Raw genomic sequence first — 18,930 nt, forward strand, 5'->3', positions numbered from 1 at the left:
TTGAACTGTCTGCTAACATAAGGGAGCGGCAACTTAGACCAAAACATTTCACATCATTATGAAGTATCTGCGATTTATTAGTAAAACACCACCAGGATTATTTTAAAATGTTTAAATGGTTTAACCCTGCATCAGAAAAAACGTTCACCCAAATCTTCAGCTAGGTAGAAACACTGCATATGTATTCACACAACACTTAAGGAATTACCAACCTTTTGTAATATTTTTAATACTTAACTGAAACTCCATCTGAAGCTTACCTTTTCAGGATATTGTCCAATTTCTTTATACTTGTCTTTACTCAAGGCCATGTCATTGAATGTGTGCACTATATGAGAGCATTACAATTCAGCATGACCCACCAGCCAGCAGCAGCAGCAGCAGCAGCAGCACTGATGACAGTTTAAACATGCAGAACCCAGATCTGCTGAGTCAGAACTAGCACTGTCATAAGATCCCAGATGACTCATTCACGCTTAAAACGAATATTATTCTAAATCCCTTTGAAAGAGGACTCTACACTCTGCTGGACCCTCGCCTATTTTTGTACCTAACTCTTCATGGTAGCTTCTGACATAAAAGACGGGTGAAGTTGTCCCCATTTTTCCATTGTCATCCCCCAACAGTGACAGAACCATTTGCATTTAGGATGAAAAAAAAAGTCATTCTTTTGTGGGACTCTCCCTCACCTGCCTTCTAAGGTGTTCCCAGCAATGTCCCCCAGTGTTAGTAGCACACAGACTTTCTCCTAACTCTTTCCCAGACTGCTCTTACAATGGTGGCAGACTATTGTCCTCAAATACATCCTGACAATATACACCACGAATTGAGGTTCTCTTAATAAATATCCCTACAATACAGAATTATCCAATATTAATTAATCTAACAGATATGAAGAGGGACTTGGTAGCAAAATACTGTCCCAAACACCCCGGAAATGGCTTGATTTCTAGACATCTATTTAAACCGCTAACCTGTGGGTGAAGCAGTGATCACTGCCATGAGTTGACAAACTCTTTAAAAAGCCCCAAGTACCCAACAAGAAGAGGAAGTCATGTTAGCTGTGGTACGGTTGCTGACGTTCAAATGAGCACATTCTCTCTCTTTCTCTGAGTGGACAAAGAAAGTATGTGTGCTGAGATACAATGCCAGGTGAAAGGGTCCTGTCATCCAGAGACAAGCTTAATGTGACCTAGGATAGCTAATTTGCTCAATGGACCCTGAAAGAGTTAATGTACCCTCAAAACAATGAGCAAATAAGTTTCCACACCAGCAAAACATGTCTCAGTTCAGTTGCTGGCTCACAGGGAGACTCTCTGATGGACATCTGGGTGGCGTGCAGCAGTGCGCATGCGTTCACCAACCTGCACTTTCACGTTCTCATTCTTGTCTCTGTGGACCGAACTTGGGAAAATGACCCTAAAGTTTCATTGACACAACCTCGGAGTGTCTGACTCAGGCATATAGGCAATGTGGACACTCGACAGACACTTACGTGCACAGTCATTCAAACCTTGAGCTTTTTCTGGTTGACTGGGCCCCGGGACCAGGGCCACTGGTATCTCCCTGAGGAAGGATAATTAGAGAGTCGCACTCAGAGGCTGGACAGCAGGAGGACAACCCCAGCTCTGTGACGAACAGTGTCTTCCTCCATGTGTCCCAGTGTGGTCAGTATTTATGAGTGTCAGATTGCGAGAATGAGCAAGAAGAAGCAGCGAAAAGCGTCAAGGGTCTGGACTTGCCCTGAGTGAACTGCTCACTCATTCCCACCTTTTGTCCTTGAACATAGTGAAGTCTCTCTTGCCACTTCAGAAAGAACTCCTGGTGGATTCCTCCTTACCCTCTCTTGGAACGGTGTTGGTTTGTTACTTTTATGGCAGCCTTACATCCAAAACAGTCTCTTGCTGGCAGTGGCAGGGTGAGGCACAGGCACACACCCCCCCCCACCCCCCCCCACCCCCGTCCTTCTGAAGGGGCTTTAAGCAATGTCTGCGGAAATGAGAGATGTCTGGCTGGACTCGCCTCAGTCCTACATTAGAGTCTACTGGTGCATAAAGTGTGTCTGTCAGCAAACAGTAGACAGACAACGCCATTAATCTAGCTTTTCCCTGAGGTGGCTGGGTGTCTTGCCTGTGTGTTAAACTAATTTTATGTTCAGTATTCATATTTGTCTTAGTGACCTTCAAAGCAAAAATGACTTTAAACATTGAGTTTCCAGACACCTTGGAGTGTGACAGACTAGCACCCTTACCTCTGAAACTTGTGAAAGAAAACAATAGACCTAAAACACATGAAGCTCTTGCTCTGCAAAGAGATAAGGCCTTTAAATGTCCAGGAGGTCATAAGCCTGGCAAGGAACGTACTATTCTGCTGTAAAGTGGCAATGGTTGTCAGAACGCCACCTAAACATTTACATACGGACCCACAGACCTGGGCTGGTCTCAATCGTGGTTAGAGAAGCTTTCTCTTTACATGGAGCTCTACTTAATACAGAGACACATAACTGCTCCCGGTACTGAGAACAAATTCCCGTGAGCGCTTAGCTGTAAATGCTACCCCTATCCCGAGGCTTGTGAAACATCCCAGAAGAAAGGACATACAGACTGTAAGAGCTAGAAGGCGGAAGGAGTGATGCAAATTGCTGTCACGGCCACTGTGCTCACAAACTCTAGTAGCTATGGTTACCGGCACAAGGCCGTTGCAGGATCAAGCCAATCAAAATTCTGCCTTGGATAGAGGAGGGGCTCTGGAGGTCCCCACCCCTAGCTGAGAAGCTATTGGCGGTTCATGGCTGGTGGGAAGGGCGAGTCAGTTTCCTTTGGGGATGTGGTCACTTGTGGGCTTCCAATGCTCTACTGGGTGGCTCCTCTTGTGTGCGCATATGGGCGGCATGTAGACTCAGTGAGTTAAAACCAAAATAGAAGGAAGAAGACATGAAGTTACAGAGGGGATACATAATTGAGGTTCCAGGGACGCTGGATGGTGGCAAAGGGCAGTAGATATAGTCACAAAACACTTCTCTCTAAAAATAAAATAAGTATTACATTAAAATGTTTTTCCATATTCATTTCTTGTGTACCTGTGTGCTGAGATTAATCTGGATAATTTCAGTCCGTATAATAGAAACTGCAGAAATGCAAAATTTACTGAAAAGCGTTCTAGAATGCAAAAACCCCACCAGTTCTCATGGCAACATACAGTGTGTACCAATAATATTAACATTTATACAGTAAGATCACTCGCTGTTGATTCTATGACCTGTACACCTGTTCATTCACAGTCATGGCATTTGTATGCAAATTTAATTCTTTGCTCTAAGGATAGTCAAATATATATATATTTTTAAAGGACAGTCAATGTAATCGCAAAGATCTTACTTCCCTATTGGGCAATGCTCTTTCTGTCAGTTACCATATGGCTGACCTCTATTTTCATAAGCCATTTAATATCTCCCCAAGTAAGGAAGTCTCTGACCTTTAAAGGCTCCGGTGCCCCACGTGATCTCCTAGAAAATGTGAGGATGACTAATACTAAACACCGTTTTTTCACTTCACTTGAAGTTCATCAACATGCTGTTAGCCTTCCAAAAGGTCAGCATTTTATAAAGTACGGCTTTCACAACAGAAGAAAGAAGAGATTAATTAGGATTTTTTTCTGGAAGTTGCCTTGCTCAGCTATCTTCAGATATGGCTAGAAGGAAGAATATTGGAAAAACATCTAACATTAACTCTGTGAAAAAAATTGTGTGGCGAATCAACAAATAATGAGGGGTAAATAGTATTTCAAGTAGTGAGATTTTACCCCATGATGGAATTTGATGTTTCACGGAGCCTGCCCTCATGATTTTGATTTTTCGTTGTAGTGCCTTCTTCTCCTTTTCCTTCTAGATCCTTCTATGATTCAATCTTAAGTATGATCTTGTGTGGACAGTGCACAGTGCTAATTTGTTTTGTTATTTGATGCTGGTGGTTGAGAAGCTGTTTAGTAAGGATGCCTACCTGGTGCTGACCCCATGATAGGTGTAAACATGGTAATGTTTCATCGCTTGAAATGAGAACATTGAGTTGTTGGGAAAACAAAAGTGAATGTAGGGGCTTGGAAGCCAAACTGGCAGAAATATGTTATTTAAAACAAGAGCCAAGTCATGGGTTATAGCTCAAATTCTTCACTCAAAGGCTTCACACATAAGGGGTTGCCATCTGAGTCAAGCATGCTGCAGGAAAAAGGACTTCCATGAAGGGGTTTTGAGATGGAATGAGTAAGAAGTCAAGTACCATAAAGCAAACTGTACAATTGTACATCTTTCCCTGCACTAACTGGAATGAGTTAATAAGACTGTGGGACGCGTACTGCAGTTCTATTTCAATGAAGTAATTACAATTCAATTTCAGCAGAACTCCAAACATCTGCTTAGCTGCCCTTGGCTAGCAGGATGGCCATCGCAGAGGGTGAGGACCGAGTTCTGAAAAGATATGTAAGTCACCTGATTAAAGCAAGCGAGAAAGCAGACATATTGTGCAAAAATAGGGTGCCAGCTAGGCCATGGCAAGAAGTGGAAGGAGAGATGCAAAGCATGGAAGTTCTAGGACAAACACTGACCTGGGGTTATCTTCATGAACACTAAATAGTGGAACAGGGTAGGCTAGATAGCTGCAGGAGGCCGTGCTGATGCAGGTTAAATAGCTGTGGAGGTCTAGCCGCAGGTAAACTAGACATTGGCATAAGGCTATGCTTATGCAGACTAAATTGGGGACTGGAAGCCAAGTGAGAATTCTTAACTGAATCAACTGTATATTCTGAGTACCCACTGAGCACGTGTGATGGGACGCTAATGCCTGATTGCATGAAGTTTTTCCCCCAGTTAGTTCTACATTGAGAAACAGACCTAAGAATAAATATCTGAGGGATGGATTATAATTAACATATAGGAGCTCTGAGATGTATAAGAACTCATGTCTTTAATAGTAATTTCCCCCCCCCCATTATATTGGTGGCACAATTTTCAGTAGATAAAAAAATTTTTTTTCATTTTTCAGCAGTCAGTGCAAACGATGTGTGAATTCATTTGTTGTGGCAGATGGGCTAATTAATCTAAAACAACCTGTGAATTTAAGTAAAGAAGTCAGCTTTTCATGTGTAAACCACATTATGATAACGCTTGGCATAGCTACTGCTTAATGGGATCATCTACACCTTGGGGTGCACTGCAAAAAAAAGAGTGGTCACTCATGACATTTCACAGGGGCCAGTTGCCTCCACTTGGGGACAAGCTGCTCCTCCTAGATTATTCCCCCGCGTCCAACCACATACATGGTTCTCTCAGATATCAGGGAAACAACAGGTAACCTACTTCGGAGTCCAAAGAAGTCACTCCAGTGAGGGGCCAGTTCTAGAATTACTATCTGGGGTTGATAAGAGAGTTTCAACTCTTCTATGCCTCTTAAGAAAAATTTTTAAAAAGTTCTGAACATGTATGTCTTCCAAAAGAGAATAAATGTAAGAACACTCAATAAGCTGCACATGGTGGCACAGTGTTTTTTGTTTTGTTTTGTTTTGTTTTTGTTGTTGTTGTTTTCTCCTTTATTAATTTATTCTTGTTACATCTCAATGGTTATCCCATCCCTTGTATCCTGCCAGGACTTGATAGATGCAGGCAGGTAGAGCTCAGTAAGTGTGAGATCAGCCTGGCCTATATAACAAGTTCCAGGACAGCCAGGGATTCATAGAAAGACCCTAATCTCCTCCCCAAACTCTAAAGAGAATACTTTATAAGGGAAGTATAGATACCAAGGATTATGAAAATATAAAAGGCCAGAGAATTAACTTTTGGGACCTGTTAGATTCACTCATAACTGCAGTTCATTAATTTTGCCTAAGGCTCAAAAGTGACAGTACTTAATTTTTGATATTAAATTCTCTACCTGCTAACTAAAGAATGCGACAGATCACATGACATGTCACAGATATAGGAAGATATACTTAAATTCCTACTAAAACATTTGATAGGAAAACAATTCAAAATAACTCTAAATTTATATTCATTAAAATACTTATGACATAATGTTCAAATCAGTTTGAAAGAATTTCAGCATGTGCTTCTTTTTCTTCTTCTTCTAAACTTTGGTATGTTGATTCTGTGAGGACATCTGTTATTTAAGTTGAGTACAACATATGGTAAAAAGCATAGTAAGTGGAACTTGGAGAGAATTTACAAATTTATACAAGGAAGGCTGAGTGTGCTTGCGTACACCTGCACCCAGCCCTCTGGAGACTGAAGCAGAATTGTGAATTTGAGGCCAGCTACAGACATACAGCAAGATCTTTTTGTCAGATACATTTTTTTTAAATGAAAAAAACTTCATGAGAAGTTGACTGAAATTAACTTTGATTTTAAAAAATGTTATCAGTGAGAAAAAGTCTATAGTGGATAGGTATGTGTTCATTATTTGTTTAACTAGTACATTAAAAACATAGACTGCATAGACCTCCACATCTGTTGTGTCCAGTGTCCTCCTTGAGGTCACAGTCCAACGGTCCAGCTTTTGAAGGAAGATGTACCAATTATTTGTGGGACAGAGTGAGCAGGTTGACCCAGAGGTGAGCCTGAAGCTGTTTGTCTTCTCTGTACAATGAGGGAGATGTGGCTTCCTTTTCTTGAGTATGAGTGTGACAGAGATTCCTTGGAGCTCAGAGACTCCCAGGTTTCAGGGACATGGTTGTCACAGACAATGAAAATTCCTGACACTGCAACCTTGGGCTCTGCCCACTGCACTGTTTCTGTGCAGAAAAGAGCACACTGTGTGTTGGGTGCAGACTCGGTACCAAGTCAACAGTTGCTTGTCTCTTGTGTGTCTATGTGTGTGTTGCATGCATGTGACATTTCGAGGTCCTCTCTTGATAAGTGCCCTGTATGACACTGTGGGGGTCTGAGTAAGAATGACCCCATAAGCTCATTATATTTGAAGGCTTAGTCTTTAGACAGTGGCACTGCTTGACAGGGACTAGGGGGTGTGGCCTTGTTGGAGAAAGTGTGTCCCTGGGGATGAGCTTTAGGGTTTCAGAAGCCCAATCCAGGCCCAGTGGCTCTCTCTCTCTCTCCTTCCTGCTATCTTCAGATCTTGATGTGAAACTCTTAGTTCCTTCGCCAACACCATGTCTGCCTGGGTGCCACCGTGCTTCCTGCCACGACAGTAATGGACTAAAACTTCTGAGCTCTAAGTCAGCCTCAATTAGATGTTTTGCTTTGTGAGAGCTACCTTGGCCATGGTGCCTCTCCACAGGAATGGAACACTAAGACAGACACCTCACACATCCACAGCCTAACAGAACTGAGCAAGTTAAAATAAACTATATGTGAATTCCTATTGAAGACTCCCAGCATTCCAGAGAGACTTTCACAATGTTATAGTTCAGGAGGCAGGAAGGTTCTAGGCTGGCTTGAGCTGCTTAGTAAAACCCAGTCTGAAAACTCCCCAAATAGACAGCCCTAGAGATTCATTGTGATACCTGGGGTCGCAACATCACAACAATGGCCAAACCTGTTGCTGCTTGATCTACCCATAGTTCGCTTTGACAGAATTTCTCAGACATAAGCAACGCTCACTTTTTCTTCCATTTTTGGATGTAAAGAATCTGTTGTGATCTTTACCTAAGAGTGGTTGTAAAAGTTCCTGGGGCCTCCTCGCCTTTCACACCTGGTCTTCTTCCTCCGTTGTCTTTTCTTTGTCACATGTTTGATTCATTTCTTCTGTCCTTTCCTTATCCAGCTGTCACAGCTCCATGCAGCCATGTTTGGAGTTAGCACATTCTGAATGTTCTATATGGCCCCCAGTTCCTACATGTGGCTTGCTCACCAGGGATGGAGAGACACTCTTTCCAATGGGCGACTTTCAGGTTTCCAGCACTTGCTACATGTTGCTCACATCCCTGGCTCACCTTCCAGGTGTATAGGTCTGAGCAGCAGCCCTCCACTCCTATCACCTTAAAGTCAGATAGCGTGGTGCATACTTGATTGCACAGTTCAAAGTTGTTGTAAGTAGATACTGAAAGGACTCCCTACACAAAACCAAATGCATCCCAGAGCTGATGCAGTAACTAGCTTGAATGGTGTATACTAAAGCACCACCTTGTAACCCATAATTATGTACAAGTATCCTTTGTCAATTAAACAAATTAACAGATTCAATTAAAAACAAATTAAGCAAAATAAATCAAACAGATAAAGACTCCCCTCTGTTGTTCTTACCAAGGTTGTTTTTCTCTAGAATTTGCCAAAATATCTTCTTTTGTTTCCTACCATTACATATTCTTTCGCTTTGTGCTTTGTGGGTCACACAAAACCCTGACCTATAACGTAGCCCTGCTGGACTGGCAGTGTTACAAGCTGAAGCTTCCTCACTCCAGGAGTAGGAGCAAAAGGATTAGGAGTTTGAATCCAACCTGTCTTATACAACGAGACCTTGTCTGAAAAAAACAAGAGCAAACAAAGTGCTTTGAAAGAGCCCCGATTTAAACAATAATAACAAAGAAAGACAGAGAAAGCTGAAACGTGTATCTGTGTGATTTAACTCCACTGTTAAAATTGCCTGTGGCTAAACTGTAACTGCTAAAACCATGATGACTTTGAGGGCAGCTAATGTGTGACTTCTCCTGAGAGTATCCAGCAGTTCTGAAGGTCTCCTGGAGCTGATGGTTAGTTATTTTGTAGAACATCCCTCCATTCCAATTTGTCTAGTGCTACCTTTTATTAGATTCAGATTACGTATTCTTAGCAGAAATACCTCAGGAATCACCTTGCATGCTTTCCAGTCCCTCCCGTTAGGAGGGAAGTCACATTTCTATGCTACTGGTAGTCTACCTTTATGGCCTGATGCAGGATGGATCTAAGGCCAACGCTAACTAACGCCAAACATTTGGGAATGTGAGTGAATGATCCTTGAGGACTCTCTGTGTGCTTCTTGGAACTTTCTAAAAGATGTCACACATGTACACAATATATTTAAATTACGTGTATCCCACCTTCCCCACCTCCAACCTCTTCCCAACTTCATGTCTTCTTTAAGGAAACAATATACCAGTAAAGTTTGTACTGCTTACACCTGTATGAGATGAGTGTGAGGTCATCCACTAGAGCATGAGAAACCAACCACGGGATCCGACTGCTGCTGCTCGTGGGGGTGCAGCACACATTTAATCCCAGCACGTGGGATGTAAAGGCATCTGGACCTCCATGAGTTCCGTGACAGCCTGGTCTACATGCCTAGTGCCAGGGACAGCCAAGGCTACACAAAGAAACCCTGTCTTGAAAAAACAAACCAAAAACAAGGCTGCTGAAGAAAATTGAATTTCTCCTCTTAGCAGCTATCAACTGCCACAGCTCCCTTAGCTTGGGGTGTGACCTTAGGAGCCCCTCAACTGCCTATACTGATGCGGACTGGCTTGATTTTATTCTGCTTTTGTACAAGCAGCCACAGATGCTCTGATTCCACAGGTGCACTAATTTGCACCAGTCTCTCCTGACCACCGGCTTGTACAATTTTTCTGTCTTTGCTTCCTGGTGCTCCCTGTGCCTTGGCAAGCAGGGGTATTATACAGACACCCCATTTAGGGCTGTGCACTGCGCAGGCACCTATTCTCTATACATTAACCAATCAGGAATCTCAATTAGTTAACTGTCATCCTAGAACTTTCTGATGAGTAAAAATCATGTCAGGTTGAACTGTTCCAAAAATATTGTTTTGTCATTAATTAAAAATGGATTTATGCTGTAATCATTTAGATCTCCTAAATAATTATAAGAAATTGCTTGGTGAAGAGTTTCCTACCAGTTTTGTTTCTGTTTTCAATATCTTTCTGAGTTTTTAATAATATTTAAAGTTTTGTGTGTGTGTGTGTGTGTGTGTGTGTGTGTGAGAGAGAGAGAGAGAGAGAGAGAGAGAGAGAGAGAGAGAGAGATCATGCACCGTGTGTGAAGGTGCCACCTGAGGCCAGAGAAGAGTGTGGAAGCTGCTCGTGTTACAGGAGGTTATAAAGCTCCTCAAATGGATGCTGGGGACCCAACTCAGATCTTCTGGAAGAATAGCAAGTGTCTTAACCGCTGAGCTGTCTCTAGTGCCCTCCTCTTTTTTGTATACCTTTAGAAAAACACATTCTAGCTGGGCACAGTGGTGCACACCTTTAATTGCAGTACTTTGGGAGGCAGAGGCAGGTGGATCTCTGTGAGTCTGAGGTCAGTCTGGTCTACAAAGTGAGTCCAGGACAGCCAAGGCTACATAGAGAAACCCTGTCACTGGGAAAAAAAAAGAAAAGAAAGGAAAACACATTCTCAGCCCTCAGATTGCTGTTTTCCCTTTTGTGTGCATAAGAACACACACACACACATGCGCAGACACACATCCCCGTAGGCGCACACACACACACACACACACACACACACACACACACACACACACACACACACACACAAAAGAATCCCAAATTGGTATCACCAACTTTATCACTGTCATAACAATTCATTTGGTGAATATCACCGAGCATCCTGTTCTTCTCCAAGCTAAGCTGTTTAAAAAGATTAATGGCTGCCTCCTGGCTAATTGTGGGAGTTCTCCCTTACGAGAAGACATTTTATATCTCAAGTGGCTCTATAAGCAGTGAGTAATGACAGAAAGTCCATGGAGAGGAGTCCACCGATGAAATGGTAGGATAACCACTACGCCCTGACCTTTCACTTCCTAAGATAATGTAGTTCGTGCAGGTGGTTATTAATAACCTATCTGTTGAGCCTTTGACGTATCAAGTCCAACTATCTCAAACTTAATGAGAATTTCTGCTGGAGACATAGCGCGATGTGGAACAGGTCTCAGGATGAAAAGGCAGAAGGCACAAACAAGGAAAACGGCGCTGAAATCAATGCAAAGTGTTCACAAAGGCAAAAACTTCACTGCAATTAAACAACCCCGTAAAAAGCTGCTAGTAGTTAAAGGTTTCCACACAGCCGTTCATTCTTCCTATTGTGTTAAAGAAAAGGGAACATGCTCGTGACCCTTGGAGGAAAAATCTTTTTCTGATCTTTGTAAGAGAACACAAATGGTTGTGAAATCAAACAAACAACAAAGCCAACAACAGCAGCAAAGGCAAGCAAAACAACAAAATCCAACAACATTGTTTTTTTCAGCACCCAGACAAGACCTCTAGGAGACTGTGGTGACCATCCATCCACATGCTACCATGGTGACCATCCACATGCTCCCATGGTGAGGAAGGGATTCGTGAGGACTTCCTACCTTCTGGGGAGCTACTTTATGCTTTCTAAGAGCATCTTTCAAAATAATATATATCATGTGGGGCATAAAATTTACCAAACTGGGTATGTAAAAGCTTTAGAACAAGAGATATAACACTAGCAAGAACTTAGATGGCCTGCTTACCCACCAGGGGCAGCTCCACCCTAGAGTCTACAGGCGGAACGGTATTTCATGCTAATTTGAAAGGACAAGGGCAAAATTTGAACAAGTCGCCACACTCCCAGGAGAGGCAGGAAGTTTAAATCATCTCCAACAACCAGTTTTGCCGTTGAATATATTCTGTTACTCGTAGTATTGAGTCTATGATGTGAACCCACTCTAGAAAGGCCGGGTCTTTAGGGGAGTTCCAAAGCGTTGACAGCCACAGGCCAAACCTTCTCAACATCCTCCTCCGCACTTCCGCAAACTCATGTTCCTAAAAGATGGAAGGGCTGGAGGGAGGGCTCAGCAGATAAAAATGCTTGCTCTTCTTCCACTGGTTCCGGGTTCTATTCCCAGCACCCGTACTGGACACTTCACAACTTCCTGGAGCTCTAGTTCTAGGAAGTATGACCTCTCTTTCTGGTCTTTGTGAGCACTGGACACATGTGCTGCACACACACATACACACACACACACACACACACACACACACACATACACACGCACACACACACACACATACGCACACACACTCCCACACATCCAATCATGTGCACAGCGCACATAAAAGGAATGCACATTTTAAAAAGAGAATGCTGTGAAATATAAAAACAAAAATTTATTTAAAATAGCAACCTGCACTCTTTGAATGAGACATTAGAATGTCTTCCACACTGAGATACCCTTGCTCAAGTCTCACCCTAATTCATATGTGGCATGCCATTGTTAGCTGGGACAGCCTCAGAGAAGGGGCAAAGTACACAGGGAAATAGTACCTGGGCGGGCATGCTTTTTTCTGTAGTAGACACAGTCAGTGAGGCACTAGAACTGAAAGAGCATCAATGAACAGCAGCTGGGCTGTGGACAAACCTGTACCCACTCAGGGTTCTGGGTCCATCTGGGTTGTCCCGGAACAATTAGGTAACGGGATTGGGAACAGCACTTTGTTGACACTTGGCTTTCTCTCCCTACTGTTTTGTGTAGGCAAGGAGCATCATTATGAGATTGTCATCCATACTTCGTCTTTTGTGAGGAGAACGTCTTACTAGGCTCTATGTATGCCTTTGGGAACAAGCAAAAACAGGATGACTGCAATGACAAATAGAGTCATTGTGTCCTTAAATTGCCACGAGATGTCTCGGTACGAACTCTGTTTATTTTATTTTTGCGGTATTTGGAAGAATGTAGAAAAGGGCAAATTGCGTAAATTTACTTCTTTCAAACAATTAACATCTTTATGCTTTTGAAAGAATTTCCAGCAGATAAAAACGGTCTTGGCAAAGGCCTGGTAAAAGTTCTCCATTGTTCCATGTCTGCACAAATTGCTTTGCATCTCTGATGATTTTATGTACATTTAATCACTAAAGATTAATTGTGTGGCATACGGAAAGCAGTGAAACACTGCCGAGAGAGAACTTCAGTTTAAGTGCACATGCAGCTAACTTGTGGCTTTTTAGAACAATTTTAATTAAAAGTACTAGAAGAATCATCGGGCTGAAAATATTAGGAGCTTTGGGATGGATGAGCTTAGCATAGCTAATTAATTGTATATTTAATCAAAGCAGCCTTTGGCTGTAATTAATAATCTATTTTCCTCTGGTAGTAAATATTGTTGTTCTGTGAAACAGAATTTATGATTTGCAGATTGCCGCATGCACAAAAGAGCAAGAGAGAGCCCAGCATCCTACAGCAGCATTCTAGGCAAGGCTGGCTCTGTTTATTTAGAGAGGGTGCTATCTATATCTCCTTCACGCCCTTTAAATGTCATCTCACAGTGGCAGAGCCTAAGCAGCTATGCCAGAACGACCTGGACATTTCAAACGTATAAGAACAATCCAAAGGAGGTGGCAGATAAAATGCTAAGTGAATTCTGATCCCTTTTGTGGTGAGGGTGGAGGCAGGAATTTCATACTTTAAAGAGCTTTAAGTAGCCCCATCTTGAAAAGATTGCTGAGATGGTCAGACTCAGCATTAGACAGATCCTTTCCATACTTCTCTTTTAGAGAACAGAGTGAGGCTCAGGGATTTCCACTACCTGCAACTTGAAATCACAGGATGAAAACTGTCATCTTCCTGAAAGTAATGTAGCTTTTAAATACAGAGGTAAATTTGCATTATGCTTCCACACACATACATGCCTGCACACACACACAATTGCCAACCCCCACATATATGCAAACACATGTGCTTACACATGCATCCACACACACACGTGTTCACATGTACATACATACATGCACATATCTACCACCACACAGGCTCACACACACAAAAACACACAGACATAAATGCACATGTGCTCTCATACACTCGAACATACATGCATACACACATGCACACCCACCCACCTCTGATTTTCAAGAACTCATGCATAGCATAGTACATGTTTGCTCTTGTGATGCTTTTGTTAAATTTTGTGAGACAGATTGCATATTGGAAAGTAGTCATGTGCTTCAGATATTAGGCTTCCTTAAGTAATCACGTTTCAGATGATTTAAGGCTTCCTTTTTTTTTTTCATTGTCACCAAAACAGGTTTTAAATTCTAAGAATTTTTCATAGAAAAGAGACAGTCTAATGAATCACTTTTAGGTTGTACGCTTCCCTTTCTTGCATGGTATTTCATGACATGAACTGTAACTATCACTTTGCCTTTAATATTTTAAGATTGTTATGTATGATATAGGAGTTACAGGTTGCTGAATAAATAAAGCTTTAACCTAAAAAAAACCAAAAAACAAAAACAAAAACCCGACCCCATCATTTCAGATAATGGAGCCCATGTTACTTTGTATGCATCTGATATGACTGTTTAACACGCTAATCAATTCATAACATAGGTTCCATTTTTCTGGGGGTTATGTGGCCTTCATATGAATATGTATGAAAGAAACAGATATGAATCAGGTCATTAAAATTATATCAAGTGAAAATATTTTATTCAGCCTATGCTAGTGGGCACAATGAAGGTCTAGGAACCAAAGAAAAGAACAAAACACAGAAAGAAAATTCCGTGGGGTTTTCAAAGGCCCCCATTAATATCGCAAGGCCAAAGATAGCTCTTATGAAACATACTGATGTATTTGGTGCTTACCTGTCTAGACCATAGCATACAGTCTGTGGTCTCCAGTGAGAACAAAAAGTGTTAGCAGTAATTAAAACCACAAAATAGCATTTTCTCTTTTAATTCTACATGTGTGTGTGTGTGTGTGTGTGTGTGTGTGTGTGCGCGCGCGCACATACACACACACACACACACACACACACACACACACACACACACACACACACGGGTGCGTGCCTTTAGCCATGTAGATCCATGGGATTAGACTCAGGTTTTAGCTGGTTCCTTTACCTGCTGAGACATCTCTCCAGCCAGGTTTTTCTCTTCTAGATTTGCAGCAAAAAGTAGATAGTATAAGTCAGGAATCATGGTTTCATTATTTACCTCAGTTTTCCACAAAAGTGTCACTTAACCATTGAATAGAAACAAAGCTTCATCTGTTCCACCCCCCGCCCCCCTCCCCGCACCCCCCCCCACCCCCCTCCCGCCTGAGGACTCACATCATCTTGAGAAAGGATGAGGCCCATGTTTGTGTGTGTGTGTGTGTGTGTGTGTGTGTGTGTGTGTGTGTGTGACATAGAATAGTAAAGTGCCAAATGTGCTGACTCGGTATAAGGACACGTTTAAGAACCTGACAGTACCCATTCTTTCTGTGAACGATGACCTGTCACTTTGTGTGCAGAATCCTATTCTGCCCTGTTCTTTTCAAACTCTGAGATGATTCCTCTAATGACTTAGGCTGAAGTCTGAGGTCTGCTGCTGACACTGAGACGATGGGTTGAGAGAGGTAAGATACCACCACTATGGATGTGGTAAGAATATTTTGCAATAAATGTGGCAATTTGCACAGCGGAAGTTCAGAATTCTACTGGTGTGAGAATCCTGACGAGAGGAGTGTCTGCACACTGCTGAGCTCATGAGACGGTGTTTCTGTAATGGGGTGGAATTAGAGAAAATATATCTAGTTTTAAAATTTCCTGAATTCCTACTTTGTCTCATATTGGTTATTCTTAATTTAATTATCATTTCTCTATCTCTCTATATATTAACATTTATAAAATAATAATGTGGGAGTCACATATATGTAGAGTAAAGCAATATAAATTGATAAACTGTGAGAGCTTGAAAATCAACACAAACTGCAAAGGATTCCAGTCAATGGTTATCAGTGTATCTGTGAACTACACCCATGGAATATTTACACATGTGGAGAGAGCGTGCTGGCTTTTTTTTTTTTATTGTACAGATCTGAAGAGTAAAACATCATCCTAAAAAGGGCATTGGACTAGTGATATGAGGGCTTGAGTCTTCATTTTGATTCTATAATGCTCTCCAAAGTTAAATTTAGATTTCCCACTGTGGAGCCCTCAGTCCCACAATGTCTCATATTTATGCAAAGTCATTTCAGATGAGGGGTATTAGTGCACTTAAAACCTATCCCACAATTTGTAAATTAATTAGCTCACCAGCATTTATCTCACTGCCCACAGGAGATTTAAGTATTATCCACATCTCCAATAAGAGATAAATATTGGTCTAATTGATTTTTTTTTTTTTACCAAGGTCATACCTCAAGTGGTAAATCTGGGATTAAAAGTTCTGACTGGCTTCCAGCACTCTTCTTATGCCACAGGAAATATCTCTCCTTTGTCCTCCAAATAATATCTGGATTAGTTAATTAATCACTGTATAGCATATACAAAATGATTGCTAATTTAAAATTGGATATTATATTCACACGGAAAAAACACTCATTGCCAAAATCAGTGGTCATGGTACACAAATTCTTAATGATTGTCAAGCTTTGGCAAGTATGTCCAAGTCTTCTAGAAGCTGAAACACAAAACAATTGTCCCCTGTGACATGCTCAGGTGGAGAACTGATGACGCCATTAAAAAAAAAAAATTAACCAATGTCCTAGATTAATCAAATAGCAAGAGAAGAGTTCTATATTGAAAGGGAAAACTGGGAATATTCAAAAAGGATGAAGTCTGAACCCTGAAAATAAAACGATACATTTAGAGGCTGGTTTCACATATTGAGGTAAGTTCACCTGCTCCCTCACCACACTGGTGACAACCCTTTCCCACTGTGGTAACGATTTCCATGTCACTGAACTGCCTCCTGAAGAGTACAATTTCCACCAGGCTGTGCTTTCTCAGTTGTGGCATTTGCAGCATTTTGTGCTAGGCTGCTCCCTCCTTTGTAAAATGAGGGACAGTGCTATCTACGTACTGTGGACACACAGGACCAAATCTCTGTAGGAAGAAGCCATGCCAAATTCTGCCATGTCAGAAATCTTGTGCTTAGGCTGTATGCTGTGACCTTCAAGTTGCTGACCTTTGCCTCATGAGGTCTTGTGTTCCAGGCTATCCTTGGACTATTTACCTTTGAAAGAAATAGGGAAGTCCCAACTTGGAACCACCCAGAGGATCTAGAAAGTTCTTACAGGGAACTACTCAGAGAACTAGGAAATTCTATAGGGAAGTGATTTGGGCTATTGTATTCTTGCCCGGAGGCTAGGGTGAGTGAGATTAGAATAGATCCTATTGACCTTGCTCTATATATGTTCCTGCTAGTCGGCAATAAAGTGAATCTTGATCAGAAATGTCCTGACTTGATTCGTTATTTCTCACGTCTCTGTATCCTACTTTCAATCCCCACTCCCTCTTTCAGGTGAACCCTGATTCGATTTTTTCCAGTGGGCTGGAGCCCAACAAATCTCCGTCCGCTAGGTTCCAGGAGCAGATGGCCTCTCCCACAGGCTATGACCACCTGTCTCTACACATGGTCACATAGCCCCTCAAGGCAATACTGTGTCCAGTTGCGAACCCCTACATCCATCCCCCTGTTAAGCCTGGTTTTCCTTCATTTTGGTTGAAAAGTGCCAAGTGTAACAGAAACCTAATTTGACATGAGACTAATGCCTACGATAGAAATTGAAAGGTAGACATTTACCCCTCTCCATGTAAAACAAGTCGTGCTTTATAACTAGGTGCAGTCACGTTATATGGGAAACTGTTTTGGAACACATCGGAGTAAAATAATGGGCAACATTACCTAAGAGCTGGTTAGGTTCTTTCCCACCACCAGGAAGGGCTGGGGGCATGTTGGTTCTGAGAAATTAGAAAAGACGATGCAGTAGCCATTTTGACTCCTACCCCGGCTAACAGCCTGGGAACTTGAACTTTTGACTTGATGACCCAGCCCCTGGTTCCAAGAATAGATAACTACAAAATTGTCCCAGGCCAGGTGTCCCTACTGGCACAAAAACGTTTCAAAAGTTTCCCTCTTCTCCCTAAACAATCAGGATACCGGAGACCATCGACCCCACCTGCCTGCTTTGTGGTTTTTGCCTTTAAAACTAGCCTGTAACAGCTACTCGGGGTCCTTCGCCTCCTGAGTGCTGAGGGATTCTGACACATCAACAATTGGGACTTCTGATGTGTAATAAATTTTACCTATACCTCCAGCCTGTGTGACTTGAGTGGTCTCTTGCGGCGACCCTCTTCCGGAATTGGACTCCAGGGTTCAACAGTTTCTTCTCAGAGGACTTCCAGACAACTGGTCTACTAGTCACTGGACTTGAGAAGCACCTGAGTTGTCTTTTAAAAGGTTCATGTCATGCTTTGATGGTGCTGCCATGGGGGGACAATTGAGCAAACAGAGATTCCTGAATTCTATGTCACCACAGCTACATTATTTAAATAAACAGTGCTACCATAATTTTCCCTAACAGGTGTTATTCTTTATTTTATTCAGTCCTTGAATTTATTACTAGATAGATACCATTGCGTTTTCCATGTCTTCCTCCATAGAGTGGCCTAGGCATAGCTTAGTAAGCCCTCTCGTGAGTATTAGCCTGGGAGTTGTTTTTAAGCTGCCTGAGGTTCCATGTTCTATTCTAGATGTGCCTTGCTTTGTGCTGACTCGCACAAGGTGAGGACCTTGCAATGGTTGCTGGCTCCGGTGAGTCTGGGGAAGACAGAGTGTGTTTCTAAGACTATCAGGCTGTGTGCCTCTCCAGCCCGACACCAGTGCCTTGGAAATAGGGCTTCTGTTTTAAAGCAGTTGAGGCCGTCACATGTTCTAACCTGGATAGTGGTATAAGGAAACATCAGGCTTGTTTCTTATTCATGTATAATGAAATTCCTTCTAGATTTAAAAGGTTAACGTTAAGGTATTTGTACATTTTATTTTTTAGAGTCTACAGTATTAAACTTTTTAAAATACAAAGCTGAAGATGCCTGGTAGTTCAAGTCCTAGACTACTTGGAGTTAATGACAAAAGAATAGAAGGCAAATGATATCATTAAAACTGCTATAATTTAAGGTATAATCAGACACTGAGACCTTTTTCTTGTACAATATTATGCTCCTATCGGAACAACTAAAATACTAAAATGGAAAATTAAAAAATGTTTT

At 41.9% G+C, this 18,930-nt stretch overlaps 1 protein-coding gene across 1 annotated transcript in view; it reads right to left on the minus strand.

Annotated features, from left to right (window-relative positions):
- PDZRN4 (PDZ domain containing ring finger 4) overlaps positions 1-18,930 on the minus strand; it is a gene marked incomplete at its 5' end in the record, with an annotated part of 346,998 nt that overhangs the window by 76,411 nt on the left and 251,657 nt on the right.

Source organism: Acomys minous (genome assembly GCF_964271855.1).
Source record: "Acomys minous genome assembly, chromosome: 12".
In the NCBI taxonomy this organism is placed as follows: domain Eukaryota; kingdom Metazoa; phylum Chordata; class Mammalia; order Rodentia; family Muridae; genus Acomys; species Acomys minous.